Source organism: Thunnus thynnus, chromosome 16, assembly GCF_963924715.1.
Source record: "Thunnus thynnus chromosome 16, fThuThy2.1, whole genome shotgun sequence".
In the NCBI taxonomy this organism is placed as follows: domain Eukaryota; kingdom Metazoa; phylum Chordata; class Actinopteri; order Scombriformes; family Scombridae; genus Thunnus; species Thunnus thynnus.
In genome coordinates this window covers 23026464-23046009 of record NC_089532.1, presented here as the reverse complement: position 1 = coordinate 23046009, position 19546 = coordinate 23026464, and positions in this window count along the sequence as shown.

Below are 19546 nucleotides of genomic sequence, written 5' to 3'. Positions count from 1 at the left end.
CATCAGGGCTAATCACATTCACTACTTTCATCCCCTTTAAACACAGGGCTGTCCCCGCCAGGACATACTGACAGTTTGAATCCTGCAGAGAATTTTCCTCACATAAATACAGCAGCTTAAATATACCACCAATGATGTCTCTTAAGTTGAATTCCCCTTTCTGGACATGATGAATATCTGACAGTCACAATGTTTTCAGTGCATAATAGTTCACGATTTAACTTGGCATCATAATGATCCATACATTAAGCATCTGCGGTTAAATACAGATAGGGAGAGGATGAGTAACTCGTGAGGGAGCTATTAGTGGAGAGAAAAAGTTCTAATTGGTCTGTGATTTTATTTTTTTTTGGAACACAAGCGTTCAACCTGCACTGAGCAGGCAGGTAACGGACCGGGCTCAAGATTTCAGTGCACTACTGGATTGGCAACAGCACACCTTCTACCACTCCTCCTTCCCCACTGGGACGCATGGCTTGTCACTAAGATACCAACCAGTGCAGGCAAAGAAATAACCTCAGTGTGCCCTAGAAAAATGCCAGCGATGTGAGCGCAACCAAGAAAGAGCCCTTTAGGTGAGTGCAGAAAAACTTCCCCCTTTCAGCAGATGAATACAAAAACAGCCTTCAAACTTTACACATACAAATGCTGCATCATTGTGAACACTGAAGAGAAAGTCAAACATCCAAGTGAAGTATAATTTAGCAAAACCCTTTCATGAGTGAAAGGAGACATTAAGTTAATTTCTGCACACTTTCCAGACTGTAGCCCTGTGAATGAGAGAACCAGATCACAGAAGAAATGCATCATTGAAACATCTGACTATAGAATTCTGTCAATTCAAAAGAGAGTATAGTGTATACCTTTTGTTTCCTTATGTGCTGCAGTTCTTCTGAGTTTTTCCTTGCTGTCTTGGAAAGTCTTGGCCGGTTAAGCCTGATGTGTTTTTTGGATGACTATACAATTAAACTTGACTTGACATGTAATCTCAAGACAAAAAAGTCCCTAAATTGAAAGATAACCCACAGTTTAGCTTTCCGTTTATTCGCTTTATCATTTAACAGCGTGGTTTGATAGATCTCTGCATGCATCTCATCAATGGCTAATCCAGTTAAATTTGATTAATTTACATTTTCATGATGTGCTGTGAGGAAACTGGCTTCCAACGGCCAAAGAGAATAAGATACTGTACAAGAGATAAAAGATACATAAGAGACTATTGGAAATGATAAAAAAATAATCACCACCAGTTATTAAATTCAACAATTCATTCAGTTGGAAATAGCAATACCAACTTGCTGTGTTTTAAAGTACATAATACACGACATTTAGAACCAAGGACATGTCAACATCGCATAGGAGCTCTTTAATGTAAGATCCAATCACACAATGTGGCACAAGGCCATGTTCATTCAAAAACAAGAGCGATCTAGCAGAAAGTTTTCTTCTATACTGAAAACATAAAGGGGAAAAAAAAGATTGGATGTTTGTTGAATGCGCAAATATGCCCATTCCAGTCAGTGAATAGAGCAGGTAGTAAAAGCCAGATCAACACTGGTTTGTGATACCTGGCAACATCTTCATGCACAATTTTCACTTGCCGTATTTTCACATCCAAGTAAGATCTGGGTCACAGTCAAGACATTCATGCTGTCAAGCTAGAGAAAGGAGGCCTTCAGATGCAAAACCTTGTAGCCTTCACTGCTTTTCTTTCAGTTTTTTCCTCTCAGTGTCTCCTGTTTGCATTCTCCTCTTCTTTCATTTGCTTTTCACTTCTATGATTTTTCATTTTGTCATCTACAGTGAGAAAAAAGTGGAACACTGTATGAGAAGCCGGTGTCCATGTCTTACAACAGGCGTTTTGAATGTGAGTGATGTGAATTTGATATGCAGACTTGTAGTATGTGACAGCTACCTATAAATATGCCTTAACATTTGCAGCAATTACTCTGACACATATGTTCTTCTAGCTTATGCTGAAAGGACAGAACGTGTGTTGGAAGGACGGCAATAAAGCACATACAAAATAACCATTACCTGTATGTGCACTGCAGTATGTAACAAGCTCTACTATTACTTGTATATATATCTCTGAGAGAGCAGCTGTAATGTATTATATACCTCAGTAATTACACTAAATAACCCTCAGGTCATTAACATTGATATTCTTATTACACCTATTATTAGCTGGAGTGGTCGGCAATAGCAGTAGTTTTATTGTCCATGCTGAGCTGTTAGTCTAGTCATGGAGCTGGCTGGAGAGATTCGTACTCCTCAGACTCTCCTTGTCCTCTTTAAAATAACAATCTCGCCTAAGCATTAGCTAAAGAGACTAATTTTCCTATTTCCACAAAGAGTCTGAAACCAAAAGACCTGAATGTATTATATTTCTACCGTAAGGACTCTTCTATAGTTATGTCGCCCTGGTCTTCACTTCAATAAAATAGACAGAGTGATTATGTGAGACTGAACTGGGTTAATTGCTGGTGAATTGAATCAGAGTTAAATATAGTACCAGTCGAAAGTTTGGACACACAAATATATTCTTCATTTTGCTGCAGACCCACTCAAAGACCCTGGAGAGTTCCCAAACTCCAATTAGAGCAACCCTAATCTACACAGAACACAACTGGTAATTTCAACACTGAAACATTGTATGGTTTGTACAACATACTTTTGAAAGAAGAAATCACACATTATTTATCTTACAAATGAACATTTGGAATTCATAAGCAATAAACACACCATCTGGTATGACCAGTTATTGGTGAAAATGTTTGCTACTTTCAGCAAATTTCAAATAGATATTGCTGCATAACAGATGTCACTGAGTTGGTTTAGTTTGGTTTAGTATCATTTAGCTGTAATTGTCACTGACATAACTACATAGTCTACATGAGTATACATGCCAATATGCATTACCAACATACATAGAAAAATGCCAGATATATACAATAAGAAAATATATCACACATCTGGAATAGGTCAATATATATACACACACACACACACACATATATATATATATATATATATATGTGTGTGTGTGTGTTACAGTTTGGCAAAAATGATCCACTTACCAGCTCCTTTCAGAGCTTTCATCATCCATTCTAGCCTCCTTGATCTCACTCCGGACACTATATATAATATATTATACTTTTCTCTAAATGATTTTAAATGCACTGTGCAAACCCAGCTTTTTGGGTTAATAAAGTTTGATTAAAAGGAACGAAAGTCTACCATCACACCAGCTGCTCTGTGAAGCTGTGCTTAGATAAAGTGGTGCTTAGAGCCAAATGTCAGTGTCAGCAGATTAACATGCTAACATACAGATGTTTAGCAGGTATAATGATTACCCTGTTCACCGTCTCAGTTTAGCTTGTTAGCATGTTGACATCTCTTAATTACACTAAATACAAAATGCAGCTGAGGCTAATGGAAATGTCAAAGATTTTTCAGGTATTTGGTCATAAACCAAAATATTGGACACATTTAAATTTTGACCTCTGGCAGCACCAAAGTGATTACAATTCATCCTGACGGGGATATGGATATCTGCCAATCCAACCAGTAGTTGTTGAGAAATGTCACACAAAACCACAAATGTCAACCTCATGATGGCACTCCAGGAAAAGTCAGGGGATCACCAAAGTCATTGGGGACTGTCACGTGACTGTCTGTACAAAATTATGAGAGTCCATCCAAATACTCATTGATATATTTCAGTCAGTATTAAGTAGATTCTGCACTTGTAGATCATCAAAGGGAATGCAACTACTACTATAGACACAAACCACAGAAGACTTATTATATACTAATACATCTCTTAAAAATCTCTTTAAAATCCCTGGTCTAGAATATAAATTACGGTTTATATTCTAGTTACTGTAATGTACAAAATGAATTTTCCCAACAGAGACTTGTAAGATGAAGGAAGATGAGAAAAGCTTTTCTACAACCGAATCTTTTGAGTTTCAAACACTAATCCACTGAATGCTTGCATGGTGGCAGTTCAAGGTTAGTATTTGGCATCTTCACAGAAAACAGCAGCTGTGGTCAGCTTGAAGTCTGCAAAGGATTGTAATGGTCACTAGTTTTTCATAGCAGAAATATGACAACACTCCTTTACTATCCAGTTGCTTAGTATGTTGCACTACATCATTTTTTGTCATGATATGGATGCTGTGTCTTCAGTTGTATTTCAGTTTAACAATAACTGCTTTCATTTCTTCTGCCTTGATAACTTATTAATAGAGAATCAATGGCAACCATCCAATCCTAATTCAACTGTAGGTAGAGTATCACTTTAAGGTGGGTTACCCCTTGCTAACACCTTTTAATTACCAATACTGATTATTTCTGGGTTGATGGCACGTGCAGTGGTAAAGAAAGCCACGCATGCTAAATGCTGAACACAGATGGGTAACGGCTACCAGTTTTCTCACATGATGGCAAGTTGATCAAAAATCTGATTTGCTTAAATGTTGGTGTGTTCCTTCAAGTCTGCATCTCAAAGTTTTCTCTCTGTGCCACCTCACAGTTGGGCTGAGTGAAGCGGAACAGAAGCTAATTGACTTGTAGTTGTGTTGTAGCTCTCGGTGTGGAGACGGCTGATTGAGATGAGCTGTAAAGGCCTCCTGTGGCTGCACACAAACAAACACACACACACACACACATACAGGCATACACAGAGATACAGGCAATTACACACGCTTAGAAAATCATGAGGTTTTAATTGTCTGGTGTGCGTGTGTGCATGCATGTATGTGTGATATTTTTTTCTTGCTTCAAGATCCTTGTATGCCAACACAGTCGCACCTGCCTCTATGGCTATACATGCATACATGCAGCTGCTCTCATTAGCAATCCAAACACAGATTAAAGCATGTAGACTTGCTGCAAATGAGTGTACATACACACCCACACACACCTGCAGCATGTATTCAAACCCACCAGTGTTTCTATCAGCCAGTAATGAAAAATGACAGTGATTAGCCACCAGAGGATTAATCAGTCCTATTTCTTCAAACACAATATACATGATAATAACTATACTTCTGTGTTTAAATGTTGATGGTTCAGCGTAAAATAAAAGATGACATGTCTACATGGAGGGTTGGAGAGAGAATGTCAAAAATTACAACTCACACCACTTCTTAACCCTCTATTTCACTAACATGGTCAATGCATGTAGCGATTAGTTAGCCTAACCTAACCTCGTCATTAGGTTCTTACAACCAACTGAATGCTTATTTGGGAAATTTAACTACTACTGAACACCAAGTGTTCAAAGTTAAATACCATCACATTTATAGAGCTGAAATATTTACTATGAAAACTATCTGAATTTTTCTGTTTGAAGTCCCTTCTAAGAGATTTCCAGCAGGTACTTTCAAGTCGTGCAAGTTTAAAAACATAACAATTTTTGGTTTGTTTGTTTGATTGATTTTAGGGTTTGCAAATTCAGAAAATTCAAGTGCCAAATAGTCAATAAAAAATATATTAAGGTTGTTCAAATTCAATTTGTCGAATTCTAATCTAAAAACATCTAGTCATGTTAAAAAGTTTGCTTAAAATTGGATCCAAAACACCATAAAATAAACAAAATTTAAGAACATCCTGGCTACCAATCAATTGAATCTGAAAAGAAGAAAGTGTCCTCCCCCGAAAAATGACAATCATAATTGCCATTGGCCCAAAATGACCTATATTTACATCAGTGGCCGTTGTAATTATAACTGGAACAAAGGAGGAAATCTGATGACTTGAATATATAGTGACAAAGTCAGCATAGGGAGGAGGTAGAGGTGGAAGGATGGGTCAACAAAGAGGAGATCATCATTTGTTTCCCTTCTCCAACCACCAGTCAAAACTGTTTTTTAAAAACTGCAAGTACTATCATCTCCTAACCACATGGTTATTATTGTAACCATGACCTTAAGGAAGTAATGTTAACCATGTTTCCCTTACCTTAACACATTGATCATTTTACCACAACCCATGATCTTTTTCTAAATCTAATCAAGAGGTTTTTGTACCTAAACCTAACCAGATCTTAACCACAGTGTTGTCACATCATAAAACATTTTATTTTTCGATAGTGATTTGTAATGGTTTTGGAAGGCATAGATAAATGATGTCATCCTGCAGATTTAACATCTGTCCTATCAGATGATCCAGACCTCTAATCAGTCTAAAATACAAGAGGTAGAAGTTTTCTTGGTAGCTTGATGTTCAAGATTTTTAGATCAGAAATGGATTAATATTCATTTGTTAACTGAATGTTTTACTCTTGAATTCTATATCTGTCAGTGAAAACAATGTTCAAAGTCAAATTTTTGAAATTGTACTATTTAAAATTATGTACTGAGAATTCAATTCAAACATAAATTCAGATAGATGCTTTTCAAAGCAAAATATTGCAATGCAATAAATTCAATGTTATATATATTTCAACGTTAAGTATTCAGTAGTGGTCACATTTCACAATTAGTTATTCAGTTACTAATTAAATTCAAATTTTTACCACTATTATTTGATTCCACTTAAACCTTTTTATACGGTTTTGCTTGTTCCTCTTATGTTAATTGATGGAAGTTACACTCAATGACACTCAATCTCATGTCAATGTAATCAAGTTATTTTGTTTGTCTTTATATGTACAGAATGATGTTACATATAGAGGGATATGTCATGATTAAAGGCAAGCATGGATTTCTCTTATTCTTAACAGTAAATTGTAAGAATCTCATTTACAACATTTCACATTTCTTGTTTGGAAAGGCATAAGTAATAGTTTTTCAACAACTGACAGGTACAAGATAAAATTTCAGGTAAAATGTTAAAAATTAGTTTTTCTGATTTGTATTTTGCATTTCACAAAAAAGCTCCTCACATTTTCCATGCATGCTGTGACTTGAGATTTTGGGATGATGGGCAACATCAGAATCAGTAGATTTACCAACATCAGTGGTAAATCTAATGATGGTACAAAACAGCCAGCACCATTAATATTGATCAGACCAACCTTGTCTGTGGGTAGATGCAGGCACACATGTGGTTGACTCTGTTTTAGCCAATTGGACCTGAGAGGAATATGCTCCTAATTATTAGACACCACTTACCTGGCAGAGATTAAAGTGGTTTTAATTACATTTAAAAATCAGTACACTAATGCGGACACAGACAAAAACACACACTCACTCTGCTCCACATACAAATGCATCAGACCAGGTTTAATTTGACTTAAGGGCCTGAGGGAATAATTTAGAGTCAGGTTATTCAGCACACATCGCCTTTCATGTGTTCAAAATAATGAAGCTGATAATCTAAAACGAAATTCTTCTTTCTGCCCAGTGGTTATGAAAGGTTGTGTATGTATGACTTTCTGTGTTAGAGTTTGTATATGTGGAAGGGGTTGGAGATGGAGAGGGAAAAAACAAGATAATATTTCTTTCCCCAGATGCTCATTTATATACAGCATAGAAGCAGCTCGCATGCTGAGATACAGGTATTCGGGTAAACCCTGCATCTGTGAGTATCTTATAAAAATCTTACCATGTCCTGAGGGCAAAACAAGCCCGACAGAGGATCTCTGCCTACCTGACGACAATGTCAAAACACATGCATGCAAGCACAGTGCATTACCACTGTGCAACTATCTGTTAGTCTATGTTATCCAAAGGGAGACTTACAGTAAATCTTCCTACAGCAGTATAAACAGCTTTCATAAGCATTAATTGCTATGTAGCGATGCACTGCTACTTATACTTCAGGAGAACAGCTCCTGTAGTCCACCTGCTCATTGCCATGGTGATATTATGCATGGGAAAGCTCATGGGAGAGTCAAACCTTCACCACACATATCATTTGATGGATGCTTTCAGCCAGTGGGCCTAATCCTAACACATGGTTTTAGATCTGTGTAGTGTAAGATGCAAAGTGGTTCTTTGGATCATAACTTTCTTTATGGAGCTGTAAACATTTTAGGAAACCACTTCACCATGGTCAAGTAGTTCCACACAGAACCTTTATGGTGCTGTAAAGACACAGATGTTTCACAATGAGATCTATATGAAGTTACTTAACTTTCTCTTTTTGAGATCCCATTAAGCCTTCTTCACTTTGATGTTTTCTCAGAGACCAATCAAACTATGTTGGAGATACTTTTTTTTTAAATTTTACTGGTGCTCTTTTCTTTATTTGATAAAAAAACAAAAAAAAAAACAAAAACACTCATGTCATTGATGTACTCAATATTTTGGAAAATATGCTTTCCAAGAGTTAGATGATGTAACCAATACCACTCTCATGCCAGTATGTTAAGTTTGGAGCTGGAGCTGGGAGACAGTTAGCCTAGCTTAGCATAAAGACTGGAAGCAGGGTGAAACAGCCAGCCTGGCTCTGTCCAAAGTTTAAAAAAAAACATTTTCTAACAGTTCTAAAGCCCACTGATCAACATGTTGTATCTTGTTTGTTTATTCTGAACATGAACCAAAACATTAAAATGTCATTTTATGTTTTTAGGTGCTTTGTTATGTGCTATAACAATTTCTTGGTGGAAGCCAGACATAAGCTGTAAATAAGCAAACTGGCAGCTGGCTGTGGCTTCATATTTTCCAAAATGTCAAACTATTCCTTTAACACAGAGAGATGGGAGAGGAGTTGATCTTTTTTATCTAACTCTTGTTAACAAAAGGGGAAAAACAGCATTTCCCAGAATCTTGAACTTCATGTTGACTGTGTGTACACATGAATGTCACAAAAACAATTAAGTGATTCTGTTGTACAAGACATTTGAATTTATATGGTGTGTAACACAAAGACTTATTTCAGATTGTTTGTGAAGTCATTTTGTTTATCTGAAAAAGCTTTGGGATAGTGGGTGTCATGTGACGTGCATTTCCAACTGTGGCCACCTTGCCAAAATCACTGTACAGCCCAGCTATGGGAGCATGACTCATGCTAACTGTCATCTTCTATTTTTTCTAAACAAATGAATAAGACAAAGTGCTTCCTGTGCACCAGAGGAGCCTCCCCAACAAAGTCCTCACATACACTGGGTGTTTATATGCACATCAGATAACTACCCTGAGAAGCCTTGAAATTCACTACTTGTCATCCCTCATCCGTCCTTCCAGGCTTTTTCCTCTACTTTTCCATGCTTGGTTTTCTGTTTCTCATATCTTTATTTTCCACATCCCCGTTCTTCTGTTTTCTCTCACCTCCATTTTTTTCCATCTGCATGGACAAACCAAGCCTGGAGAGTTATGCAAGCATGAATAATCTAGCGCAAGAGTGTTTTTGTCTTCTGTGTGCAGACACCTGCAGCTTCTAATCTGCACCCAAACACACACATACACACACATTCGCAAAATGGCCCCTGGAGCTAATACACACAATTATCAAGAGACAATGGAAACAAAGTCTTGAGCTGATTTATAAGGAGCTTTATTTGACAGGGACACATCTTTCTCTATACTTCCCCCTATTCTCCCCCCCTCTCTCCTGTCCTGGTTCATCCTCCAGAGACAGGGAGCTGGCTTTGAGTTGAAGTTGAGACAAAAAGAAAGAGAGAGAGATAGGAGACAAGAAAGGAGAGCTCGGGAGGGAAACCTGAGAAAGAGATAAGCAGAGACTCAAATATCTGGCTCTCCCTGTCTCTCTTCCCATGCAGTCTGTTGCAACATCTTGCAGTGGAGTCTATTATGATCCATTCATTTGAGCTATTTGGCACACCGATGCTAATTGCAGCACTGAATTCATTTACTTTTAGTTGGCACATAATTCTGCTTCTGCTTTGCCTCATCAGATCATATCACATCACAATGCTAAATTTGGGCAAAAAGAATCCTTTGCTTCTAAATTGAGTATTTATTCATGTTCCTAATAGGCTTCTTTAGTGTCACATGGGGGAGTGAGTTTACCTCAGCATTGAGCAGGATACAGTGAGACCCTATACACAGGTTGCCAGTCTAATTTTCTTAATCCCAAGGTGCTGAAACACATGCCAGTGGCTCTGTAGATGGCAATGTTGGTCTGTCAGTCGGTAAGTCCACTACTTTGGTCCAAACTAAAATATCTGAACAGTCACTGGATGGATGGTCATTGAAAATGAAGTGTTGCTGGAGTTATGATGTGAAACCAGAAATCCCTACATCCACCCCTATATCCCCTTTGCTATTATAACTTATTGAAGCAAATTATTGTTAATTTACAACACTTATTTTGTAATTCAGGCAAACAAGAGGAACTGGCATCGATTTAGGTATGGAGTAGGTATGTAAAACAGGTCACACATTTCCAGTGCACTGTTGTTTCTCACATGTTGACAGGGAAATCTTTAAAACCGTTGGGTTTTTTTTTTTGTTTTTTTTTTCACAAATTTCCACTTGAAAATTTACAGATTATTTTAGAAGGAGCCACATTTCATGTAAAAAAAAAATTTAAAAAAGGTTTCTGTTTCATGCTGAATGAGGACAATGTTCATTATCACGTACAAAAAATGAGGCGATAAGCACAGCTCATAAATGGCTTTTAATGATAAGATAGGAAGATGTGTTTATTGTGTTTGACTCCCTAAAACAACAATGAAAAAAGAAAAAATTGCTCTGTAAATGGTATTTTTTAAATCCAATTTCAAACATTTTCTTGCACTGTTTGTTTTAAATCCAATTTTCACCTCTTTTATTTATTCAACAAATAGAAAAAAAGTTATTCACACAGACCAACCGTCATCCTCAGTTTGTGAATGTGTTTGAGCCTTAGCGAACTTTCAAACCTGAAAGTGCATGTTGAGCTTCAAAAACTCCCCATGTGGCCTCCCTTTTTTTTTTTTCTTTCTCTTTACATTCTCAACAAAGCTGTAAACCCTGAAGTGAAAAGAGGAAAATGTATCACACAAGACTCAGTTGTCAAAGATCATACAATTTTTCTTGGTTTGGAGCATTCTCTTTTTTTTCTTTGGTCTCAAAATGAGACATCCGCTGTCTGAGACACCCGCCATTATGTTAAATTGACTGACAGAACAGAATGAAACTAGAGCAGTTTCATTTAAGGACGCTATGAAGTCAGAGAAGGTACTTTTTACCCACAATGTATCAAACAGTACCCATATAGTGTTCATATACACCCAAAGCAGGTTATTCATTTAAAGAGATATCACTAGAGTAACTATATTTATTTTGTGTTATTTAAGCTTTCTTTAACATTCAGCAGTCCACTGATTGAAGAAACTGTTTCCAACTGAAACAGGATTCTCTGCACATCTTCCAGCAAAATGCAGCTGAATCAGATCTGACTCTGATGAAGACACAGTAGTGTTGAAACATTAGTCTGTTTGCACAATTAAAGGCTGTGAATTAATCAGTGTGCTCCAGTCCCTTTTATTCTCTGAAGAAACTGTTGCTCTGTGTCTGAGAAACAAGTACAAGTAGAATAAGGAAGACAAGTCATTGTATCAGACACAGACAGACCTTGTCGTTGGCCTCAATAATTTGTGTGAAGTTTATTTCAGTGATCATTAAGCATTACCAAAGTAGGACAGTCATTCACCGAGATGGCATTGCTATTTTTGACGCCAATTCTACAAAAGCTCTGCCTTTCCACACAACTGGCAGTTTATATCGACAAGAAAGGTGGAGGAGAATGACATACATGGTATAATACAAATTTGTGTTGCCAATCTTTGGTTACATGACCTTAACATGGTGTGTCTCCTTGACACATTTAATCTAAATGTAACATGCTTTATGTTTGCTTAGTAAGGTTATATCAGAAAGAGGGAATGAACAGTGTGAAATTGGTTTAGTGATGATGGTATTTCGTTAAAATGTCAATCAAGGCAAAAAGTTGCATACTGTAGGTTTAGAAATAGCATTACAGAGTTGGTGAAAGGAGTGATTGCTGCATTGACCTGCCCAAGCCAGCTGCTTATAGCTCAGAGCCTGGAGGAGTCATTTGGGCTGAATTGATGACTGGCCCCTGGAATAGTAAATGAATCAGGTCGTGCCCACATCCTCCACAACTGTGGTCTACATGGCATATTTATTGGTTTTAAAGGTGGACCAAGGACATGGGAGTCCACTCTGTGACTCCTTCAACTCAGACTGGACAGAAGCTTCTCATTTTCTACCTCAGCTATCTCTTCTTGTAATGTGGGTCTCCTGAAAGAGAACAGTCCTCATCATCTCTACCTGTGTCAAATGATTACGATGAAGTAATGCGTGCAGTTGCCAATCAGTGGAAATTGGTGGTTCATGGGGCACTATCCAAGGTTCCCTTCCAAACCATCAACCGAATCTATCTCAGGATGTTGTTTATTGAGACAATTCAGGTGCTTGTCTTAAGATTGGCCAAGAAGGATGAGTGAGCTTTGCGCTCTCTCAGTCTGTCAAAGCTTCATGTTCATCAGAAGATTGAAGGTTTTAATACTGAGGCAGAACCTGTTCATTTTACCTAAGAGAATTGGGAGTTCTTTCACGTCCGGCACAGACCACGTGGATGCTTATAATCCTCCACCTCTCTGGGGAAAAAACACATTTGAGAAAGAGAGATACAAGTGTAAGCATGCATATTATTTCTTTCTTCCTTTATTTTATTGTTGAATAAAGAACACAACAGGAATGTCAATCTTAAATCCAGTCCCGCTGTGGAAAGCCCGAAGTGTTACAGCTCAATCGAAGATATTATGTACAATAGTCGAGGAAAAAAGAAATTGGTAGGGGGGCATAAGAGGAGGAAGGAACAGTGAAATTGAGATGAAAAGAGGAGAGAGACAGAACAGAGGGAAACTGAAAATCAGAAACAGGAGGACAAGCAGAGTGATGGAGTGAGTGGTTTGAAATGTGCCCCATGCAGAGTTTGTGATGGACTGTTACTGCATGGAGCACAGCGTATGCAGCAGGAGGACACTGAATCAAATCCTAAAAGCAATGCTTCGGGTTGTGGCATCCACATCGCTGATGCTGTCTTTATCAACACGTTGATTTTTTCAAATCAGTGACCGACTTGAAAATGATTATTATTGGTAGTGATAGTATTCCTGAAATGTGTTTTCTTTTTCATCGCAATCAAGTAAATGAGTTAAGTGATAGAAGGTTAACCGAAACCCCACCATGACATTCCTAAAAACTGCCATTGTTTATGAGCCTTTAAAATTTGGTTTTGCATTTAATGTACCTAAAAGTTAGTAGTGTTGTAGGCATTAAGAATATTCACAGGTATTTAAAATATTTCATCACAACTTTACATTTGAGCTGGATCAAGTCCTGGCTAGCTCTGTAGGGGCCTTCTTGGTGGATTTATGTGTGTCACTGATAGAATCAACATTTAACCATGAAGAGAAAGAGAATTTCACCTTCCACAGTGACTGTGACTGTTTTCAACTGGAGATAATGCCTGTTCCTTTACTCATTGCCCTCTTAATTAGTGACTGCAACATGTATTCCTGCTGACTTGACACTGCTGAAATGTGGGAAATGTTGAGAGATCTTTACTTAAAGGATAAGGCTGGTGATTTTCTGTATTTTTCAGATTGTACTACATTATACATTACATTATGAATAAATTTAGTATAAAGTCAAGAGGTTGTAATACTTAGAACAACAAGCTAGGGAAGCTGTAGACTGAAATCGTGGCTGTTATTAGTCTTTGGAGCTGTTTCTAAACAACCTGTCAGCCAGTGCAGCGGTGTGGCTCATTGATGTTTTTTTAATAGTTTTTGGACAACAACAAGTCTACGGCACAGATGAAGAAGATATATCAGGCTTTGGATACACACACAATACTTGTAAGCAGGATCAATTCTTTGTTGGTTTGGCTCTGCACATGAGATTTGCTGACAACAAGAAATATATAGAAAAGCCAGCCATACCCTTTAAATAGAAATGCATTAGGTAGGTTGAGAGCATGGATATACCAAAGGAATTCCACCATATGACAATCACAAAATAACTTTGGGAGTACATTTAATATCAGACACTTATTTAAGTCTTTAACAGTGTGAAAATATAAGGCTTTTCCTTGTCTTGAAAGGGGTAATCAACAGTACATACTTGAGACACGGTATGAGTTCCTCTACAGTACCAATTACTTGCTAACCTTTTTGAATAGTCCACAGCAATTCTCCACTTTATACTTGCACATGTAATCCTCTATACAGAGGTAACAAATCATGTGTTATTAACATGTATGCTATAATCTATTAAAACCAAAAATGCATATTTTTTAGCTTTGTTTGTGTTTTTTCAATAGCAAGGTGAAAATAAATTGTAAGGGAATCTGCATGGTGTTGATTTTCTGTCATCACAATAATTCATGTTCACTTGCCAACTGACAGAAAGTTTCCTACTGCTTTTTTTTCATTTTTATTTCATTTTCAGCAACATTTTGCTGAAAATGAAACTACAAAGTCTGAGTTGAGCTTCTTATTCCAATAATTTAGACTTCTGACTGATCCCCCTGCTGTGTGGGACTGCACAGATCAGTAAGCTATTTTTTAATAACCCTGGTAGTGAAAGCTATGGGGGCATGTATCAGTGTCATTGTAATAACATTGTGGTCTTATTAGCTGAAGTTGTGTGCGACAATGGGAGACATGGATTCATTTACATTTCGGCCCACTAACTTATTTAGTCTGAAACTTCTGTTCCGAGAATTCAAAAATGCCAAATTAAAGTAAAATTTCCTGTGAGTCCACATCAGTACACAAAATGTTGCCAACAGCTACAATAGCTGCTTCAGCATCAATGTCAGAAGAATGAGCAAGAATCAAGTCAACTTTTTTGAATAGTACAATATCACATGCAGACATACAGCATCTCAATAGGCTTGTCAACAACAGTTCCAGACCTGACCCAAGTTCTCTAAGAATGGACTGTGTATATACTGTACTGGACTTCTCAATAGGACAAAGTGTTTTGCAATGTCTCTTTTTTATCCGTTCACATGCATTCTTTGGGTTTCAGCATCTTACTCAAGGACATCTGCTCAATCTTGCTTTTCTTCTTCAAGCTGAAGAAGAAAAGGGAAAAACTGAGGACAAAGTTCAGGAAACACACAAAAAGTTTTAAAGTTAAACAGAAATACTTCATACAATGAAGTTATATCTTAACAATATGATTATGTTACTTCTATTGAAGTCAGTGCGAGGTCAGCAAATAAACACCACTTTCTTGCTTTTCAAGTGATGGATAATTCAGTTCATAACAACCCCCTTATATCCTCAGGATAAGGACTCACTCAAAAACAGACACTCTTGGAGCTGATATTATTTTTAATGATGTGTAGAACACCCTTGTTTAGGTAGAGTACCTCCCTCTTTTTCACTTATTTTCTGGCCTACTTTACTGTAAGTCACGACATGATGAAAGCTTTTCTCAGAAACACATGAATGAATGGTGAAAAGGGCAGAAAATTAGATGATGCATCGCACAATGTCAGAACTCCAATAATGACCCATTATTATAACAGAAAATCTGGTTGTCGGGGAGGCCACATATTGAAATCTTTGGCTATCTTGGAGAACATTCTACACTGATTTACAGAATCAGTGTCTGGATTATGAAAGATCAATACATTGATATTTTTTAAAGTGACATCATTTGGAACTTTGAAAGCTGTTAGACTTTGTAGGTTGAAAGATGATTGTAGTGCCAAGCCAATGTGAGCAATCAATATGCAGGCTGCTTATAGAGATGAGCTGACCTTTACTGAGAAAAGGGTGAAGCCTGACAGCCTGTGATGACAGTGAAGGGTAGTAGAGGTAAAGAAAAGAAAGACGAATGTATCAAATGTATTCAAATAAACATTCTTTTCTCATTTTGGTTTGTTGTTTTGACATAACTGTATAATATCACATTCAATCTGTGGTTACTGTTGCTCTATCTATCCTGGCATTGCTAGGTTGTCCATGCAGATAATACTCATTCAGGATGTTTTTTAAGGTAAGTTGCTTTTGCTGGTGCTTTATCTCTTGTTGGTATTAATTGCTTAATTAATCATTAATTAATTGACATTAATTATTGCTGTTGCTAATGTCATTGTAATACAGTTGTCAATAATGATACTGGTGTTGATTTTATGGTTGTTTTCTTTCGTCCGTATCCATGTGAAGTTGAATTTATGGTCCGCTAAGCCCCTCCCCCGAGCAGTGATTTTCCAATCATAGCTTAGCAACCGTAACTGGGCACGGCAGACCTGTTAAGCTCTGGATGTCTCCGCATGCTGAAGTAGTGTCCTTGTGCCTGTTGTAGAAGAATAACACTCAGCATTTTCATGCAAATTTGACTGGACTGTTTGAGTAGACTCTATTTATTCACCCCATACCAGCCAATTTACCAGTGTTCCCTGTTTGTATGTGTTTTTATGTTGGTTAGGCGACTGATCTCAGAACTCATCTGAAAATCCAGTTCTTACTGTTTTCTGTACTTCCTCATGTCTTTCTCCTTTCTCCTGTTTTCTCTACATCTGTATGAAACCAGTCTTACTTGGGGTTTGTGATTTGACAACATTTTCAACTTGCATGTTTGCGTCTTCGCCTCAATTCATGCTGCCCTGGATGAATTCACATCCACTCGCGTCTTTCCATTTTTCTTACAACCTTTATTTAGTCAGGGAAGATGTCTTTTGCATTCCTGTAAAAGAGAACTTCCCTGAATACACAGTCTAAAATTTGCTTTTGCATTCTGTCTGAACACACAGTAACGAATGAATTAAACTGTATGTTTAACAGCTCTAACGTAAGCTGCAATCGATGGCATGTCAGGCTAAGCATAGCTTACTACCTACAATAGTAACAGTTACTTCAGAGGCGGAGGAGCACATCCTCAACTAACTAGCATACATTAGTTAGTGAGTTTGCCTTTTCTCTGATAAAAGTAAAAACATTCTGTTTGAAAATATGTAAAGATAAGCAGCTAAACAGGATTATGTTAGAATGAAACAACAATGTGCTCTTAGCTTTAGCCTCAGTGTTTCAGCACATCACATATGTAGCCATCAAGTACATATTTAAGACCCCTTTTACAAGATTATGTTAAAAAAAAAGTCAGCCAGATTGCTTTAGCTTAATTAGCTAGCTAGCTGCTGCTAATAGAATTGAAAACTTGACAGCAACAGTAACAAAGGGGGGCAGGGCTTAGCGAACAGTTGATAATGTTGCAGGTTATGTTGTTAGATTAGCCATTAGTGTTGTTTCTGTGTGAAACGATACTAGCGGCACTGGTGAAACATCACATTAGTCATGTTGTTGTTGCTGACAGTTATGTATTGAAGCTTAAGGTGTTACACTTAGTGCTGTCATGGCTGATAATCCAGTTGTTGATGCGGATATCTGTCAATTATATTTTTATTAGCAGATTTGTTGTTGTATCTGAACTCATGAGAATTTTTTCTTTGTCCTGTATTTGTCATTATCTCTTATTATTTTTCTTGTCATTTATTATTGCTTGACAATACTGATGTTGCTTGGGTTTTTACTGTTTTGCTGTTTCATGTGTGGTTGTGGTTATGTGAGTAAATATACTGCATCAAAATGGTGTTTGGATCAAAGATAATTGAAATTCGAAGAGCACATGGTGTGTGGGGGGGATTGCTGGCTCTATCAGTGTATCTCATTGTGCAGTCTGTAGCAGCATCTTGCAATGGAGTCTATTAGGAGTCATTTATTTGAGCTGTATGGCAGATTGATGTTAATTGTAGCTCAGAATCCATTTACTGTCAGAGAGAAAGACAGACAGAGAGAGACTGTGGGTGAGAGAGACTCTCCAATATCAACTTTTCAGGAAAAGCAGCCTCTTTTTTAGTGCTTATAATGTTTTCATTTTGGATTTTTTTCTGTGTTTGTCCCAAAAGGTGTAAATGTAATCTGTGTAAACCCCTTTCATATGCCATAATACTTGCATTCTGGAGTTTTCACCACATTTTTAACGGAGTAAACTTCGACAACTTCTTTTAACTCACATTACAACAGCATCTGAAAGCAATATGAAGGACATCAAAGATGCCAGGTTACATCCTGCCAATGCAAACCATTTTGTACAAAGGATTCCCTTTTAAACCTTTTCCTATTTAACCTTTAACAACAGTGTAGCAAAGACAGTTGGGGCCAGGAGAGACTTTGTGAGTCATCAAACAAAATGGCATAACCCTAATATGTACTATCTCGCATGAAAAAAAAAGATGAAGAAAACAAGCTGATTTCATGGTTGTAGGGTATTAAAATACAAAAAGGTTTTGTATTGTGGTTGTTTATTGTAGTGTAATCAAGCTCACTGAAATGCAAAATTGCAGACAGACAGAAGACTAGAACAGACAGAGAAACTATTCTATCAGATTTGCATTTGAATAAGTACCGATGGTATTATTAGATGTCTGAACAGTGATTTATTTCCCCAAATATTTGCTATCAGTGAAAACTATAAAGGCCATGATGTGCTCCAAAATAGACACAGATGTGGACAGCTGACACCTGTGTGATTCTAAGATATTGGCACAACATGTTCACACGTGCAGTCAACACATATGGTCTGTGCATAGCATACATACTTGGTTGTTTGTATGATCCATGCATAGACTGAAGACTCACACGGACATAGGGAGATGACAGAATGTACATCACACAAACCATTTCAGCTATGCAGACACAAAGTATCATTTTAGCTGAGGGCATCCTTTTTCATTTACACTTGCATTTTCATGTACACACACTTACACCAAATATTCTCTGCTAGCCAGATCACACATCTGATTGCCATTCATCTTGGTTTTCTTGGGCTACTCACTATTCCAGTTGCTGCTGAAGCTGACTGGCAAAACTACCAGAGGGCATACGCAGTTTAGTTCCAACAATAACACTTAGCAAGCTAGCTGTCTCTAAAGTAGTACAAACACATGGAATAAGACAAACATTTTATTGTTTTCATGGGCTCTCACTCACACAGATCATCCAATGGTCAAACAGATGCGATTCAGCTGCCTTTATCACAGGCGATGCAGACCTCTTACTGATGTAGTCACTCTTGGGGGGAGTAAAGTTTACATAGGCGTCTCGGAGAGACAAATGCATTTACACCTTTTCAACATTTGACTAGAATGGAAACAATCTGTCTAGAATGTTTCTTGGATGTGCTTATAGTTTTTTGATTGTCTTATTATAAATGGATACTGTTTTCAGTTTTAAGTTACTATTATTTGCAAATACAAAATAGCATGTTTGTAATGCCAAAGGCATGGTCAGCTACAGGGTGCTGACTGAATGACCGATAAAATGACAGCATGGTAGCACCAAGGGATCACCCGTCTTCCCAAATTATGTGTGTAACATGACTGACAGCTGTCAGTAAAGCTGTGCTGCCTCTGGGGTTTGAAGGGCTTGCTGTCATTACTGGTGACCATCAGTGATAAAAGGGTTTATTCCAGTCACATACAATTCCCGTCATTTACAGTTGTTACTGAAGTCATCATATCAGTGTGTTTCATGGTACAGTTAATGCCTCTGGGAAATCCAAATTTTCTATCCAAACAGCAAGTGCATGATCTGATTGAA